Genomic DNA, 18,092 nt, shown 5'->3' with positions numbered 1-18,092 from the left:
TCACCTTTAGTAAAGCACAGTGTATTTAAAACAAGGTTTAGGAGAGGTAGACCAAGGCTGCACAGCAGTCGCTCACCATCATGTCGACATGATTAGAGAGGTTATGTAGAGAAAGAGAGTGAGGCAAACCGCACTGGAGGCAAGTTGTGTACCAGTGACATGTCATGAAGAATGTCTCTGGGGAGGGAGGAGGATGCGGAGGTTCCACTCCTAATCATGCCAGGTCAGAGAAACTGGTTGACTTTAACACCATTTCATTTTGTTCTGGCTTCTGAATGTTCCACTAGCAGATAGAACTCCAAGTACGTGCATACTCATCACAGATATTTTTGTGTCCATGTATAACGAGGGGGATCATCTCAATTTCTCTTTTATGGTATCTTTCGTATGCATGGTTCTATAGTATACACTGACCTCTTTGATAGCAAGGATCTTCTACTTCCCAGAAATCTATCTTGAGCAGAGTGGACACCATAAATCTTGATCAGATTTCTATTCCTACTTAAATATACCCACTTCATATCTTTTCTCCAAATTTTCTTTTGAAACTCAGATGCATCTCTGAACCCTAACCCAGTTTTAGAAATACCTCTCAAACTGTGGAGACCAAAACAGAACACAATAAACTCTGCTTTGGCTCTTTGGAAGACAGTTTCACCATTCCAGGGTAGCCCCAGGCTCCTATCTGTTTCAAGTGTCAAGAAAAAGTCCTACAGCTTGATGCTGAGCTCGAGACACACGACACCCTTAGGTCTGTGCAGTGTTCTCATTCTCTAACCTCAAATTCTATCTTCCCCAATAAATTTTCTATACTCATCCTCTGGCTAGAAATCTATGTACAAAATACGGACTTAGCTCCATTATAGAGACTCCCTGGGTCAAAAACATACAATTTACATAACACTTTGCAAGAACTCCCAAATATGGCAGCTCTGTGACTGTGGGAGCCTTCCAGCTTCTCTGAACTTATGTCCCCATGTCCTAGAATTATGCAAAATGTCAAAGGATCTTAAAATATCAGCTAATTTGAACAAACTCTTCAAAATCATGTAAATAGCTGTTTAAATGATAAGAATAAAAGAAAGTTCAACACTGAATTTTTGAGTGCTTAGAGTATTATCACATCAACCATACATAAAGTAGATATTTCTCTTATATTCATGGTGTGTGTATTATTCCCTCATATAAGTAAAAGTATATCTATGTAAGCATATACTACATATAAAATTTAAAATACAGCAGACTATTCAATATTTTGCCCCATTTAAGTCCTTCTCTAAGATATTCAACCTTGTTTCCAGGGTTGATCATTTTGTGCAAGCTTTGGATCTGTGCCCAGAGCACTTGGTCTATATAATCAAAACAAGGCTGACAGTCACAAAGCATCCAGCAAATTCAAGTTTGTCAAGACAGGCCCAGATCTCTCAGTGTTCACAGGCCTGCCTGAGCCTCAAACTAGGACTGCTGAAGGAGAATTCCAAACAGATTGCACAATCTAGTACTCCAAGGGGAACAGAGGCAGTGAAATGTCAGCTCTTTGAAAGGGAAAAAAACTGGACTTCACCACCTTACAAAACAGAGTATGGCTATAATTCAAAGGGACCATATGTCCTACTCAGTGACAGGACCCTGTCACCTTTAGGCCCTCAACAAACAACAAAGGTGCTCCCCAAACATCCTAGCTTCAAAGTCATCCAGGAATTTAGCTTTCATTTTTCTGGTAGCTGTTGAAGTTTTCAGATTTTTACAGCCTTTTGAGATTCACAAGATTCATCAATGTAAAAAGCCTATGGGCTGGCTTCTACTCATAATCTGGTGGCAGTAGGTAGGAGGAAAAAATGGGGATGGGAGCTTTCTGGGAGTCAAGAGATCACAAAAACAAAACAGCCATTTAAGTGGCCTTAAACGCACATGGCAAGCACACAGTTTCTGCATTGAGTGTGTGCTCTGTCACTTCAATCATATCCAACTCATTGCGAACTTATGGACTGTAGCCTCACAGGCTCCTCTGTCCATGGGATTCTCCAGGCAAGAATACTGGAGTGGGTTGCCATGCCCTCCTCCAGAGGATGTTCCTGACCCAGGGATTAAACCCACATCTCCTTCATCATCTGCGTCACAGGCGGATTCTTTATCACTGAGCCACCAGGGAAACCCTAGCTGCTGCATTAGGCCTAGTAGATTAGATGTAAATCAGTCCTGAAGAAGTTGAAGTGCAGTTGGATTCACAAAAGACTTTATTAGTTAGTGGCAAACAAATAAGTTAGATGGTGAGAGACATATTTCATCCATAACTGCACCATTTTCAAATTGGCTTATTTTTTTTTTCGAAGAGGCTTAGCAATCCCACAGAAACAATCCTTAAGCAAGAAAGTGCAGAGTCTCTGAAATAATTCAGAAGCAGTGCTGGGCCCTTTGTATCTGAGAAAATAAAAGACAAGTTAAATAGCACATTATCCCCAAACCACCATCCAAACCCCATAATCACTTAATTGTCAACACAAAGGCAACATCAGAGAATATTATCACATAAATAGGAATGAGGCTACTTTAGTCCTTAAACCAAAAAACATTAGCCCTAAATTGGAGGAAAGCAATACTGCAAAATGAAGTACAAGGTACATTTCAGGAGCCCTTTAATGAATAAAGACACAGCTACTTTCATCAGCAGATATTGGACCTATTTCTACCAATATTATTTGCAATTGTTCACAAAGTTGAAACATTCCATCCAAAATGGTACTTTCCTCCCACCACCTTTGCTTAACTTTTGCTTTCTAACAGCCTTAAGGAGGAGGGATTTTAAAAACATGGTTACTAATGTCCTGGCTTTGGTCAAGTACTTAAGGATTAAATTATATTGACACTGTTAGTTGTGGACACTAAATTGGACTGGGACTCTCTGCCCAGGAGGAAATTGATGTTAGCATTATCTCTTTGCTAACCTCTGGAAAATTACTGCATTGTTGAAAAGAACTACTTCCAAAAGAATCATGAACTATCAGCTAACATAGGTAACTGGGACAAGGTGAGCAAGACAGTAACTTTTTAAACTTTAGGCATTATTTTCCTATTTTATTATAATTTATATGTTAATATATATCTAACCACTAGACTCAGGTATGACCTAAATAAAATTCCTTATGATTATACAGTGGAAGTGAGAAATAGATTAAGGGACTAGATCTGACAGACAGAGTGCCTGATGAACTATGGATGGAGATTCATGACATTGTACAGGAGAGAGGATCAAGACCATCCCCGTGGAAAAGAAATGCAAAAAAGCAAAATGGCTGTCTGAGGAAGCCTTACAAATAGTGGTGAAAAGAAGAGAAGCAAAAAGCAAAGGAGAGAAGGAAAGATATTCCCATTTGAATGCAGAGTTCCAAACAATAGCAAGGAGAGATAAGAAAGCCTTCCTCAGTAATCAATGCAAAGAAACAGAGGAAAACAAAGAATGGGAAAGACTAGAGATCTCTTCAAAAAAAATAGAGATATCAAGGGAATATTTCATGCAAAGATGGGCTCGATAAAGGACAGAAATGGTATGGACCTAACAGAAGCAAAAGATATTAAGAAGAGGTGGCAAGAATACATAGAAGAACCGTACAAAAAGATGTTCATGACCCAGATAATCACGATGGTGTGATCACTGACCTAGAGCCAGACATTCTGGAATGTGAAGTCAAGTGGGCCTTAGGAAGCATCACTACGAACAAAGCTAGTGGAGGTGATGGCATTCCAGTTGAGCTATTTCAAATCCTGAAAGATGATGCTGTGAAAGCGCTGCTCTCGGTATGCCAGCAAATTTGGAAAATTCAGCAGTGGCCACAGGACTGGTAAAGGTCAGTTTTCATTCCGATCCCAAAGAAAGGCAATGCCAAAGAATGCTCAAACTACCACACAATTGCACTCATCTCACACAGTAGTAAAGTAATGCTCAAAATTCTCCAAGCCAGGCTTCAGCAATACGTGAACCGTGAACTTCCTGATATTCAAGCTGGTTTTAGAAAACGCAGAGCAACAAGAAATCCAATTGCCAACATCTGCTAGATCATGGAAAAAGCAAGAGAATTCCAGGAAAACCTCTATTTCTGCTTTATTGACTATGCCACAGCCTTTGACTGTGTGGATCACAATAAACTGTGGAAAATTCTGAAAGAGATGGGTATACAAGATCACCTGACCTGCCTCTTGAGAAATCTGTATGCAGGTCTGGAAGCAACAGTTAGAACTGGATATGGAACAACAGACTGGTTCCAAATAGGAAAAGGAGTACGTCAAGGCTGTATATTGTCACCATGCTTATTTAACTTCTATGCAGAGTACATCATGAGAAACGCTGGGCTGGTAGAAGCACAAGCTGGAATCAAGATTGCCAGGAGAAATATCAATAACCTCAGATATGCAGATGACACCACCCTTAGGGCAAAAAGTGAAGAGGAACTAAAAAGCCTCTTGATGAAAGTGAAAGAGGAGAGTGAAAAAGCTCAACATTCGGAAAACTAAGATCATGGCATCTGATCCCATCACTTCATGGGAAATAGATGGGGAAACAATGGAAACAGTGTCAGATTTTATTCTTTGGGGCTCCAAAATCTCTACAGATGGTGATTGCAGCCATGAAATTAAAAGACGCTTACTCCTTGGAAAGAAAGTTATGACCAACCTAGACAGCATATTCAAAAGCAGAGACATTACTAAGCCAACAAAGGTCCATCTAGTCAAGGCTATGGTTTTTCCAGTGGTCATTTATGGATGTGAGAGTTGGACTGTGAAGAAAGCTGAGTGCCGAATAATTGATGCTTTGAACTGTGGTGTTGAAGAAGACTCTTGAGAGTCCCTTGGACTACAAGGAGATCCAACCAGTTCATTCTAAAGGAGATCAGTCCTGGGTGTTCATTGGAAGGACTGATGCTAAAGCTGAAACTCCAATATTGTGGGCACCTCATAGAGAAGAGTTGACTCATCAGAAAAGACTCTGATGCTGGGAGGGATTGGGGGCAGGAGGAGAAAGGGACGACCGAGGATGAGATGGCTGGATGGCACCACCGACTCAACGGGCATGAGTTTGAGTGAACTCCGGGAGTTGGTGATGGACCAAGGAGGCCTGGTGTGCTGTGATTCATGGGGTCGCAAAGAGTCAGACACGACTGAGCGACTGAACTGAACTGAACTGAACTGAACTGAATCATGTTACTTGCTTATGAAAACACACGCAGATACGCATCAACTCCACCTTGACTTCCACCTTCGCTTACATTCTTCCCTGGCTTCCTATGCACTGAAGAAATAAACATGGCCAACCAGGCAGTCTTTATTCTAGTCCCTGTTCTGGCTTGACCTTGCACCAACCTTCACCTGGTGTTCTGAGCTCAGTCCTAAACATGCTTTCAGCTCACTTTCTGCTCAGTCCCAAACTCACTTGGCTGCCTCCTGCCCTTTGCACCTTTAGTCTTCTTTGATTACAGAGCTCTTCCCACACCCCCCACCATGATGGGCAATTCTCTGTTAAGGCATCTTCAGAGGTAGGATCTGTCCCCAGTGAGCCTTTCCCCGCCAGCCACCAGCATCAGACTGAGCCAGCTCCTTCTGTACTCCCAGGCCTTTTCCCACAGGTAAGAAACACACATGCCTTCCTACAATTATCTCCATACCATCTGTTTCCCTGACCACCTGGACTGTAAGTTTCATAAAGGAAGCTAGGGAAGATACTGTTTTTGTTCACAGTTGTGGCTTCAGCCTCCAGTGCAATTCTGGACCCAATAAATTCTTGGGTGAATTACTGAATATAGTTTTGATCACTACCCAGTTTTGAGATAATATAGAGGTTTTATGTGCAAACATGGTATCTGAAGGGCAGCTGAAGAGCCTTTAGAGAGTGGAGAAAGGAACACAAGAAATGACTTGCTTTACAATTTTCAAATTTGCAAACAATAAAAAGTTCATAATATTGATTTTTAGAATGGCTTTTGTTGCAGCACATGTAAAAAATTAAATTCTCACATATTCTGAAGAAAAAAATTCACATAAGAACTCCAAACAATATAAAAGAACGTTCTTTAGGAATCTCTGTATGTGGGGTGTAACTGAAACTTTAAAAAGTGCTCTAAATGTCTTTTCTTAGGTAAATAAGCAATGGTGTGTTCATGCAAGGACACATCTATCTATCATAAGCAAACAGTGAACAACCTTTTTTCCAAGGTTAGAAACTGTAGAGATAGTTTGGCTTTTGTGTTATCTTGTCTATATGGTTTGTGTTTTCTACTTGATATCAGTTTTATAATCCTAAATATAATCCTATGTATAGATGTGAGAGTTGGACTATAAACAAAGCTGAGTCTGAAAAATTGATACTTTTGAACTGTGGTATTGGAGAAGACTCTTGAGAGTTCCTTGGACTGTTCAAGGAGATCCAACCAGTCCATTCTAAAGGAAATCAGTCCTGAATGTTCATTGGAAGGACTGATGCTGAAGCTGAAACTCCAATATTTTGGCCACCTAATGTGAATAACTGACTCATTGCAAAATACCCTGATGCTGGGATAGATTGAAGGCAGGAGGAGACAGGGATGACAGAGAATTTGATAGTTGGATGGCATCACTGACTCAATGGACATGAGTTTGAGCAAGCTCTGGGAGTTGGTGATGGACAGGGAGGCCTGGTATGCTGCAGTCCATGGGGTCACAAAGAGTCGGACATGGCTGAGAGACTGAATTGAATGTATAAGCCTAAGACACAATAATAATTAAAATCACTACTCCATGAGGTCCTAAAATAAGAACTTGCTATAAGAATAATCAGCATCATTCAATCATTTCATTTTATAAACTGAGACAGAGAGACTCAGCAAACAGACATAAAGATGGATTTGTTGGGCAAAGGCCACAAAACTGAAAGAAAAGCTGGACTCTCACTCCAGTGCTCTTTACACCAATCATATCTCCTTGATATAAATTTTGTTTAGAATAAAATATATTTAAAGTGTATAGATATTCTTTTTAAAGAAACTATGTATCAATTAATAGAGCTAAAAAATCAGATGCCATTCTAAACTTTGTAAGTTGCTTCTCATTTATTTATGCTCAGGGTTTTGATGTTCTTGAACATAAAGTAGGATAATAAAATTGCAGCTTTTTCTAATGTACCCATAATTAAGTGTCTCTGTAACAATTCTAAATCTTGCTGTCGTGCAAATTATACAAGAGAGGCACATCCATCATCAGAAGTTAAATAAAAGCATGGTCCAATAAATTAAAAAATGGTTCAATAAACAAAAATCTTGTACCCGTGCATACCAGACTGAAGGCTACTAACATCAGAGCAAAACTGCTGAAGAGGATTCAAGTCTCAGTTAATGCCCAAAGCAACAACATTCTTATTTCAGCAGCTTTTAGTTGCTAATAAGGGAAATAAAAGTCTTATAATATGAAAAGGATATTAATAGCTTAATGAAGATTGACCTAGAAAGCAGATTGTTATTTTAACTCAGGATAGAACTATAGATAATGAACTGCGTTGAATAATTTATTTTAGGAAAATTGATATAAGAGATTCTTCAATGTTTCCCAATAATAATTCATGGAAGAACTGCAATAGATTTCAGTAAGAATTGGAATAAACATATGTACCACTATAAAATACAAACTTAAAAACTTAAAAAATTTCAGCAAGCAAAGACAACTTGGTCAATATTTTCCAAATTCATTTCATCATTAATATTCACAGTTTTGCATCTTTTCCTTTTTTGAAGACTTTTATAGACCAGTCCACACCCTTGACTATTTCATTTGAATATAATTATGCATAGGGAATCTGAAAGTTCAACTTCAAGAAAATATATTAAGGCTCATCCCTGGCATTTTCCTCTTAATAACCAACTCGTCTGATATGTGATCTAGCATGTTGTTGCTCAAATGGAGATGTGTGAACAGATCAACATTTTCCAAGAGAAACGTACTGTTTACCAAGCAAAGCCTGCCCTCATCCAGTCAGACTCTTACTAAAAAGTTATTATCACATAGGCACCCAAATAAAGGGATGATAACAGGCTCCTGCATCCAAGACATCATTCATAGGCTTGTAACGGTGCTTTGGACAGTCCATCATGAGTACACTCTAAGTTCAGATATGTTGTCAATCAAGTAAGGCAATTTGAGGGCTACAATATTCATTTAACACACGTGTCTCTCCCATCCCTACCCGAGAGAATCAATGCACCCATCCTGAGGGGGCGTCCCACGAGAACAAATGGAAACAAAGTGGAAATACATCTAAACAGCAGCACAGGGCCCCTTCACCAAGATAAAAATGCACAGCAAAGCTTTACGCCTCTTCTGTCTCCCACTCAGAATTCAAAAATTAGGTGCATATCATGGCAGTTTGTATTAACATGGCAGCTTGTTTATTTGAATCGTAAAATTAAATCAGGCTTTTTCTGACAGTGATGTCCAGGTTTCTGAATTAGATTACGTGATGAACATTTTCCATAAATTGAATGAGTTAAGACTATAGTACCAAGCTTTAGGTAGAAATAAAATTATGATAAAAGCTTTTCTCAGAAAATATTATATATTCAAAGTGTATTGAGATTACCAACAAGCTGATTTTCCAAAACCTGCAAAGGTTACACTTGCTGCCTCTAGGTGAAAGTCTAACTGGTAGAGAGAATTATCTCTTGATGTCTTTCCCTTAAATTCAGAAAGTAAAAGACCTTAAAATTGGCAAATAAATCATTTTACAAGTAAAATTGTTTCCAATAATTTAACAAAATTTAGAGAGAGTCTTATTAAGAGTCTGTCAGTCAAGAGAATAATAAAACAACTTTTAGTGATATATCAGTAACATTTTTTTTATATATAGCATAGGAGTCCAAAGAATTGAGGGGCATTGCTATAAGAAAAGTATTTCTATTAGCGTCCATCTATGAGCATACTTATCAGTATGTATGTTAATAAAAGGAATACTCTTGATGCTGAAACTTATTTCATTTTAGCAATCATAATTTTCACTGTAGAAACATGAATTTTTTAAAAATAGCATTGTTTGTCTCACTAATAGGTATAATTCCAATAAAGTTTCACTTTCTATTTTAGAATTATTATAATATATAATTATAGGCATTTAATCATCATTTATCAAGAAATAGCTGTGTTTGTCAATTATAACTAATAATAATTAAACTATTCCATCCAAGTTTTCAACACTTGGAGACTATGTTCACAGAATTTTTTTAATTCACATATAAATACCCACGTATATATATACCTTTGCTGCAGAAAAAACAATAAAATAATCAATATAAGCATTTCAAGTATAACATTTTAATTAAAATTCTATAGGAGTGGTATAAAAGTTCAAGTTAAAGCAAAAACCAATCATAGATCTCTTATTAGAAGGGGACTTCAATGTTTTCCATTTTTTAGTATTATTATTTATCTATCTATTTGGCTGCACCAGGTCTTAGTTACAGCACATGGGATCTTTGATCGTCACTGTAGGCAGGTGGGATATTTAGTTGTGGCATGTGGGATGTAGTTCCCTGACCAAGGTTTGAACCTGGGCCCTCTGCACTGGGAGCATAGAGTTTTAGCCACTGGACCACCAGCGAAGTCCCAGCTTAAGTGTTTTCTAATTGGAAAATGTTGGCATTTAAAAAAAAAAAAAAGTTTTTTGATTCCATGGGAGACAGCAGGAGGGTCAATTTTGGGGATATCAATTTTTTTAGTATTTATAACAAAGGTGGAATTTACATCTTTTGCAGCTACTTAAGCTCAGATTTTAAAATGTAGACATTACCTTAAACACTTGTAAAGAGACAAACAGATTATCAAAGTTATTTTCAAGAGTGGTGTAGTTGTTCAGTGGGTATTTCACGTCCAGCTCTTTACAATCCCATGGACTGCAGTACGCCAGGCTCCTTTGTCCTCCACAATCTCCTGGAGTATGCTCAAATTCATGTCCATTGAGTCTGTGATGCTAGCAAATCATCTTATCCTCTGCTGGCTCTTTCTCATTTTGCCTTCAATTTTTCACATCATCAGGATATTTTCCAATGAGTAGGCTCTTTTGAGGTATTTCCTGGTGATCCAGTGGTTAGGAATCTGCGTTGCAATGCAGGGGGCACAGGTTCAATTCCTGGTATGGGAACTAAGATCCATCCCTGGTCAGGCATGAAATTATAGAAGGTTCTTGAGAGTCCCTTGGAAAGCCAGAACATCAAACCAGTGAATCCTAGAAGAAATCAACCCTGAATATTCATTGGAAGGACTGATTCTTTGGAAGCTAAACTCTAATACTTTGGACACCTACTGGGAAGAGTTGACTGAAAAAGACCCTGATGCTGGGAAAGACTGAGAGCAGGAGGAGAAGGGGCAACAGAGGATGAAACGGCTGGATGGCATCATTGATTCAATGCACACTCCAACAGACAATGAAGGACAGGGAAGGCTGGCATTCTGCAGTCCATGGGGTTGCAAAGAGTCAGACATGACTGAGTGTCTGCACAAGAAGGCTCTTTCAAGGGTATGTTAGCTAAAACACTTGCTCACCTTGGATCTAAAAGATCAGGCGAAGTGGAGCTCAAGTCTCCACTACCAATGATGGTTGTCTCTAAAGTAGGTCAAAGTTAAGAGACTGTGAAACATCATTAACTATGGACTGGCATTCCTGAAAAAATTGCCTGTGTCAGTTTGACTACATTTCTGCCCTGTGTAAATCAGAAGCTTCCAGGCAGAAAGAATCATGGTTTGTTCTTCTTTGACAGTACTCTCGAATGCATGGCATATGAGGCAATTAACTTATTGAATAAATGATTAAATTTCTCTTGGATGGTCCTTCCTACTTTATTACAAATTACCCTTTGGTGACAGTGTAAGCTGGTAAAGTATTTAGAGTATCTTTCACAAATTTCAAGTCACCACAGTTTTATATAATTGATTTATTTGGCTGAGTTGAGTCTTAGCTGCAGCATGCAGGATCTCTCATTGTGGAACACAGACTCTCTAGTTCTGGTGCATAGGCCTATTTGTTGTGTGGCATATGGAATCTTGTTCCCCAACTAGGAATCCAACCCATGTTCCTATACTGCAAGGCAGATTCTTAACCATGAAATCCCTCAACACAGTTTTTGACTCAACAACATTACTTCTAAGAGTCAGTACTATAGCAATATCTCCACTTGAGAACCAGTTCAGTCACTTCAATCCCTCAGTCGTGTCCAACTCTTTGCTACCCCATGGACTGCAGCACGCTGGGCTTCCCTGTCCATCTCCAACTCTCGGAGCTTACTCAAACTCAAATCCATCCAAACATCTCTTCCTCTGTCATCCCCTTCTCCTCCCTCCTTCAATCTTTCCCAGCATCAGGGTCTTTTCCAAGGAGTCAGTTCTTCGTATCAGGTAGTCAAAGTATTGGAGTTTCAGCTTCAGCAGCAGTCTTTCCAACGAATATTTAGGATTGATTTCCTTTAGGATTGACTGGTTTGACCTCCTTGCAGTCCAAGGGACTCTCAAGAGTCTTCTCCAACACTACAATTCAAATTCATAAATTTTTCAACGCTCAGATTCTTTATGGTCCAACTTGAGCACCAGGATGTATATTTAAAAAAAGAGCCCATCACTTTTTAAATAGAACTCAAAGAGAAACAATGTAGGTGTCTTAAAGAAAGAGCAGATCCCTAAAACAAATTCTAGTGTATACCAACTATGGAACTGTTAAAAAGTCACAAAACTTTTAGGAACAATACAAATAGAGCTATATATACAAACATTGGAAAGTTGGGCTTGACATTGTAAAATAAAAAAAGGAAGATGCAGCTGATGCACTTAATGACCATTTTTTTCTTTTTACAAAAACAAATATTATACATCTGGACATACACAGCTATTCAGTTTATTTTTTTAGGGTTCTTTGTCATAGTTAAGCATTTTGACTTGGCATACATACTCCCAGGTTTGGATTCCAATTCAGGCTTTCACCATATGAATTTGCACAAATTACTTTCAATTTCTCCCTGTCTGGTTTTCCCCTGTATATTATGGAGGTTTATAATAGCACCTATATCATAAAAGGTTGTAAAATTTAAATGATAAATGTTTACAAAAGCATTCAAGTAGAGGCAGGGCTAGGGTAAACACTCATCAATGTTAAATACAATGATTATATGTATTTCTAAGTTTTCCTCTTACTTAAAATAAAATATTCTGTATAGCAACACACCAAACTGACTCCAAACATGACTTCTGGGAAGGTCAGGAAATAAAGACAAACTATACTTTTATATCACATATAGATACATTTGATTTTTATTTTCCAGTAGAGATTTTGACTTTGGAGTTTGGCTATCATCAACTACTTTCATTAAGCAAGTACTACATTTGTAATTTTTAAAAAATGACAAAAGCATTTTTATGCTTATAGAAGTAAAATAATACAACACATCACAGTAAATTACCATAAAATGACACATCCTTTTTATTTTCCAAAATTACATTTTCCATACACTCATTGTTTTAAGACAATAACTAACTCCTCTGAGAGCAAATGCTACATTTGCCAAGGAAAGTTCTTTCTACTTTTATTTACAATGGAAAAGTCATTTGGTTACTGAACTGAAAAACTGCATGCTGGTTCCTGTGAACTGTTCATTTTATTCTACAACTGTTGACAAACCTCAAGGTTAAACACATTGTGTAACCTCAATACTATTTTTTTTAAAGGTTCTTTTCTTCGGCCCTCCAAGTTTAATTAAAATAGCAATCAAAGTTCCTATGGTCAAGGCGGCTGCCCCTCGAAGACCATCTGTACAGTCCATAGAACCAGTTTTTCTTTAATATTATCTCTGCCAGTATTAATCATCCTCTCCAAATATAACCACCAGAAAAGCACTTTTAGAAACAAACACATAAATTCAATCTTGACTACCTGATCATAATCTTCACTGAAAATTTTCAAGCCAAGAAAAGCTGAGGAAAATGTTCATATCAAGCAGGACCAAAATCTCCTGTATATTTTACTTAACTGATCTGTGGATTTGATTAAATAAATTAAGTTCATGGATAAAAATGTTTATTTTGTATACTAACTTATCTTAAACAGTATTTTCGTTTTTCCTTATTTTCAACAGTCTCATGAAATAAATGAAAAACACTGCATTAGTCCTCACTGCTAATTTGATTTGCAAATTTTTTATATTTGATATCTATACAACAACCTTATCAAAAAACGTGTATGAAGTCCTTGGGACAGAGACCATATTTTTATACCCGAAGAAGAGTACACCCTAAAATGGATATAATGATATTAAGTCTATATTTTATTAAGACTTCTGTGTGTGTCAGTTGTGTCTGATTCTTTGAGAACCTGTGGACCGTAGCCCACCAAGTTCCTCTGTTCATGGATTTGTTCAGGCAACAATACTGGAGTAGGTTGCCATTTCCTTCTCCAGGGGATCTTTTTGACCCAGGCATTAAACCAGAGTTTCTTGTGTCTCCTACATTGGGAGATGGATTCTTTACCACTGGGCCACCTGGGAAGCCCTTCCTGTATATTAGTAAAATAATGCCTGTTGAATCCTTTCATTAGCTTTTTAAAATACACTACATAAACAAGAGACAGGGAACTATTTGCTTCCTAGCAGCAATATGTGAGCGGTAGAATGAACCAAGCATGTCTGTGTTTGCTAATATATGGGAAAACGACACCTACTCCCTTCCCCTTCCATTGCCAACCCTTATCACAGGTTCTCAAAGAATCAGACACAACTGAGTGAGCCCACTTACACACACAGAAGTCTTAATAAAATATAGACTTAATATCATTATATCCATTTTAGGGTGTACTCTTCTTCGGGTATAAAAATATGGTCTCTGTCCCAAGGACTTCATACATGTTTTTTGATATGGTTGTTGTATAGATATCAAATATAAATAATTTTAAATTAATTGTACAGGAAAAATGAATTAGCTAAATGGACATGGGGATCGGGGGGAGAGGCTAAGATGTATGGAGAGAGTAACATGGAAACTTGCATATAAAATAGATAGCCAATAGGAATTTCCTGTATGTCTCAGTAACTCAAACAGGGGCTCTGTATCAATCTAGAGGGGTGGGAAGGGAAGGGAGATGGGAGGGAAGTTGAAAAGGGAGGGGATATATGTATACCTATGGCTGATTCATGTTGAGGTTTGATAGAAAACAACAAAATTGTGTAAAGCAATTATCCTTCAATTAAAAAATAAATTAAAATTTTTTAAAAGGTATTAGCCAAAGAAACACTCCAAAACATGATCTTGCCTTATGATCCTACACTCCAAGAATTTCTTTAAGTCAATGGAACAAGCCACTGGATCCTAGAACACCACCTACAGTGTCTCAGACGGAAAAAGAAAGAAAGACAAAAAGAAAAATAGTTTTCTACAGTTTGGTTCCAATGTCTGCCTATTCTTTGGGATCCTGACAATGAGAAACAAACCACCAAATGTTTTGTAAATGCCAGGAGTACAACAATGCTGTTGCTGCTGCTGCCAAGTCACTTCAGTCATGTCCGACTCTGTGCGACCCCACAGACGACAGCGCACCAGGCTCCGTCGACCCTGGGATTCTCCAGGCAAGAACACTGGAGGAATACAATAACCCCCAACAAAGAGCCAAATTCGTCCCCAACCTCTTCCATCCATCAGCATTGCAAATACCCCTCAAAACTATGGGGAGAGTAGGACTCAAAGGCTAGCACTTGAAAACATTATCTACAATTCCAAAGTTGTAACGTAGATGGAGAAAGAAGGCAATTATTGAAAAAGGAATGCAATTTTAAAGAGAAATAAAATGTGACATTGTTGAAGAAAATACTGGTTCTGGGAAGCACTGACTCTGAGATGCAAAGCCTCAAAACCAAGCTTTCAGCCTCCCCACTAGTGTTCAAGTGCCCACCTGGGGCCAGAGGTACTGGGTCACTGCAGAAGGGGAAATGGATGGAGTTTATCTTTACAGTGATTCAGTGATTCATTCAGAGTACAAAATTTGCAGAGCATTTCCCTTTCTATTTCAGGCCAGAGCCATGTATTACAAGTCCTGCACTGTCTCTTATAATACAAGCTAGATTTAAAACCCAGCCAGTCCATTGCAATTTATGTATTGTATTTCTTAGTGTTAAGATTAATCTTCCATTTTCTTCCCTTTAGAACTTTATTTGCAAAACTTAGAGATTTTCATGGCAGAATTTGTTGTTTTATACACATTTTTTTCACTTCAACTTTTTTTCATTATAACAACAGAAGGGAATTTTAAAGAAAAAAATAAATCATTCTTAATACCACAACTCTAATGCAAAAGCTGGCTTCATTAGTAAATATACCCTCCCAGTCTTTATCTATAAATTAACATATTTCATATATTTATTATCAGGGTGAAAGCACAATATTTCTTCTGTTTGTCTTTCCCCCTCATTTCATATCTAAATATTTCCATATTGCCTCATTTTTAAAATATATTTCTCACAGTAGTTCACTAATTAATTTTGCTGAAATACCATGAATTACATTTGCTTTTTGCAACTTTTTACTGTTCAACTCATATCTAATTATTTTGGTCTTGAAAACGCTGTAGTGACTATCTTCATGTGTGTTTACATTTTTTTCTTTTTTGAAATATTTTCTCGGGATACATTTATATGATTCAGCATAGCAATTCTGATAATTTTGCATACTTACCATACTTAGGACTAAAAATAATTTAAAACAGTGTGTTAGTGAAGACACAGTACAATGCATTATTTATTTCGTATCTCATATTTTAGGTAGAAGCAAAATCTAGATGCAGCTCCAAAAACAAATTATATTAATTTTGCCAAATTGCTCTATTACACAAGCGAATGTAACGATTTCCAACTCAAGATATGGACCTTTCCTTTACAAATGTAACAAAGATTTCTACATTCTATTATTAAACTACCCAACATCCAACATTTCTACCTCATTTTATTGAACTTGGCAATTCTAAAACTAAGCAAATTTAATGGAGAGGCAATATATAAGATTTAAACATCTTAATTCAAAATACTGGCAATATATAGTAATGATTAAAATATAAAGAAAGATAACAGGAAGATGTGAGAGGGATGAAATAACTTTGGGCAAAAAAAAAAAAAATCGCTAATATCTATACAAGCCATGAGTAGGGGAAAGAACATGTACCAAGGTGTTCTTTTCATATTCTTTTCTTCTATGAACAGAGGTCAAAGCTGGATTTGCAATGAAACATCATAGTATGATTGTAATTGATTCTTGAACTACTAAAAATTATTTCTATCAAACAGAAAATTTAAAAATCCATGGTATTATATGATAAGACATTTTTCATAGAGATATAACATCAAAGGTGATTTATTCTTATAGAATTAATTTAATTTTCATCTTATAATTTTCAACATACACAAAAGTACACAGAAGAGTATAAGGAACACTCATAGCCATAAACCATCCTCAAATTACCAACCATGGCCCATCTGTACCATATATACAGATCATCCTCTTCCCCCACTGCTCTATTCTGTTTTAATTATATCCCAAATATCATGTAATTTTATCTGTAAATAATTTAAGATGCATCTCTAAAGGTGTGGACTCTTTTTTTTCACAATAATACTTTTATTTCCAGCTTCTTTTTTTCTTTTTAGTTTTCTTAAAATTAATTAATGTATTTTAATTGGAGGATACTTTACAATATTGTGGCTTTTCCCATATATCAGCATGAATCAGCCACAGGTGTACATGTGTCCCCCCATCCTGAACACCCCCAACTCCCTCCCCACCCCATCCCTCTGGGTTGTCCCAGAGCACCGGCTTTGTGTGTCCTGATTCATGCATTGAACTTACACTGGTCATCTGTTTTACATATGGTAATATACATGTTTCAATGCTATCCTCTCAAATCATCCCACCCTCACCTTCTCCCACATAGTCCAAAAGTCTGTTCTTTACATCTGTGTCTCTTTTGCTGTCTTGCACATAGGATTGTCATTATCATCTTTCTGGGTCATATGGCAGTTCTATTTCCAGTTTTATAAGGAATCTCCACACTGTTCTCCATAGTGGCTGTACCAGTTTGCATTCCCACCAACAGTGTAAGAGGGTTCCCTTTTCTCCACACCCTCTCCAGCATTCATTATTTGTACACTTTTTTAAAAAAAATGTATTTATTTATTTTAATTGGAGGCTAATTACTATATAATATTATACTGGGTTTTGCCATACATTGACATGAATCAGCCATGGGTGTACAAGTGTCCCCCATCCTGAACCCCCCTCCCACCTCCCTCCCCATCACATCCCTCAGGGCTGTCCCAGTGCACCAGTCTGAATGCCCTGTTTCATGCATTGAACTTGCACTGGTCATCTATTTTACATATGTTAATTTATGTGTTTCAATGCTATTCTCTCAAATCATTCAACCCTCTAGATTGCTTTGGGTAATATACTCATTTTCACTTATTGATTCTTCCAGTTCATGAACACAGTATATTTCTCCACCTATTTGTTTCATTTTTGATTTCTTTCATAGGTGTTTTATAGTTTTCTATGTATAGGTTCTTTGTTTCTTTAGGTAAATTTATTCCTAAGTATTTTATTCTTTTCATTGTAATGGTGAATGGGATTGTTCCCTTAATTTCTCTATTTTTTCATTATTCGTGTATAGGAATGCAAGGGATTTCTGTGTATTAATTTTATATCCTGCAACTTTACTATATTCATTGATTAGCTCTAGTGATTTTCTGGTGGAATCTTTAGGGTTTTCTATGTAGAGGATCATGTCATCTGCAAATAGTGAGTGTTTTACTTCTTATTTTCCAATCTGGATTCCTTCTATTTCTTTTTCCTCTCTGATTGCTATGGCTAGGACTCAAACCAATTTTGAATAGTAGTGGTGAGAGTGGCCACTCTTGTCTTGTTCCTGATTTTAGAGGAAATGCTTTCAGTTTTTCACCACTGAGGATAATGTTTGCAATGGAGTCTATCTTTTAACATAATAAAACACCATCAAATTAGCAATAATTCCTATATACCATCAAGTACTCAATGTTCAAATTATCTCA

At 37.2% G+C, this 18,092-nt stretch overlaps 1 protein-coding gene across 2 annotated transcripts in view; it reads right to left on the bottom strand.

The window, feature by feature from the left end:
* The window catches only part of PLCB1 (phospholipase C beta 1), an 857,274-nt gene that overhangs the window by 759,055 nt on the left and 80,127 nt on the right, over positions 1-18,092 (bottom strand). The window lies entirely within an intron of this gene.

The sequence above is a fragment of the Ovis aries genome, chromosome 13 (assembly GCF_016772045.2).
Source record: "Ovis aries strain OAR_USU_Benz2616 breed Rambouillet chromosome 13, ARS-UI_Ramb_v3.0, whole genome shotgun sequence".
NCBI classification, from domain to species: domain Eukaryota; kingdom Metazoa; phylum Chordata; class Mammalia; order Artiodactyla; family Bovidae; genus Ovis; species Ovis aries.
This window is presented reverse-complemented; position numbering and strand designations above follow the sequence as displayed.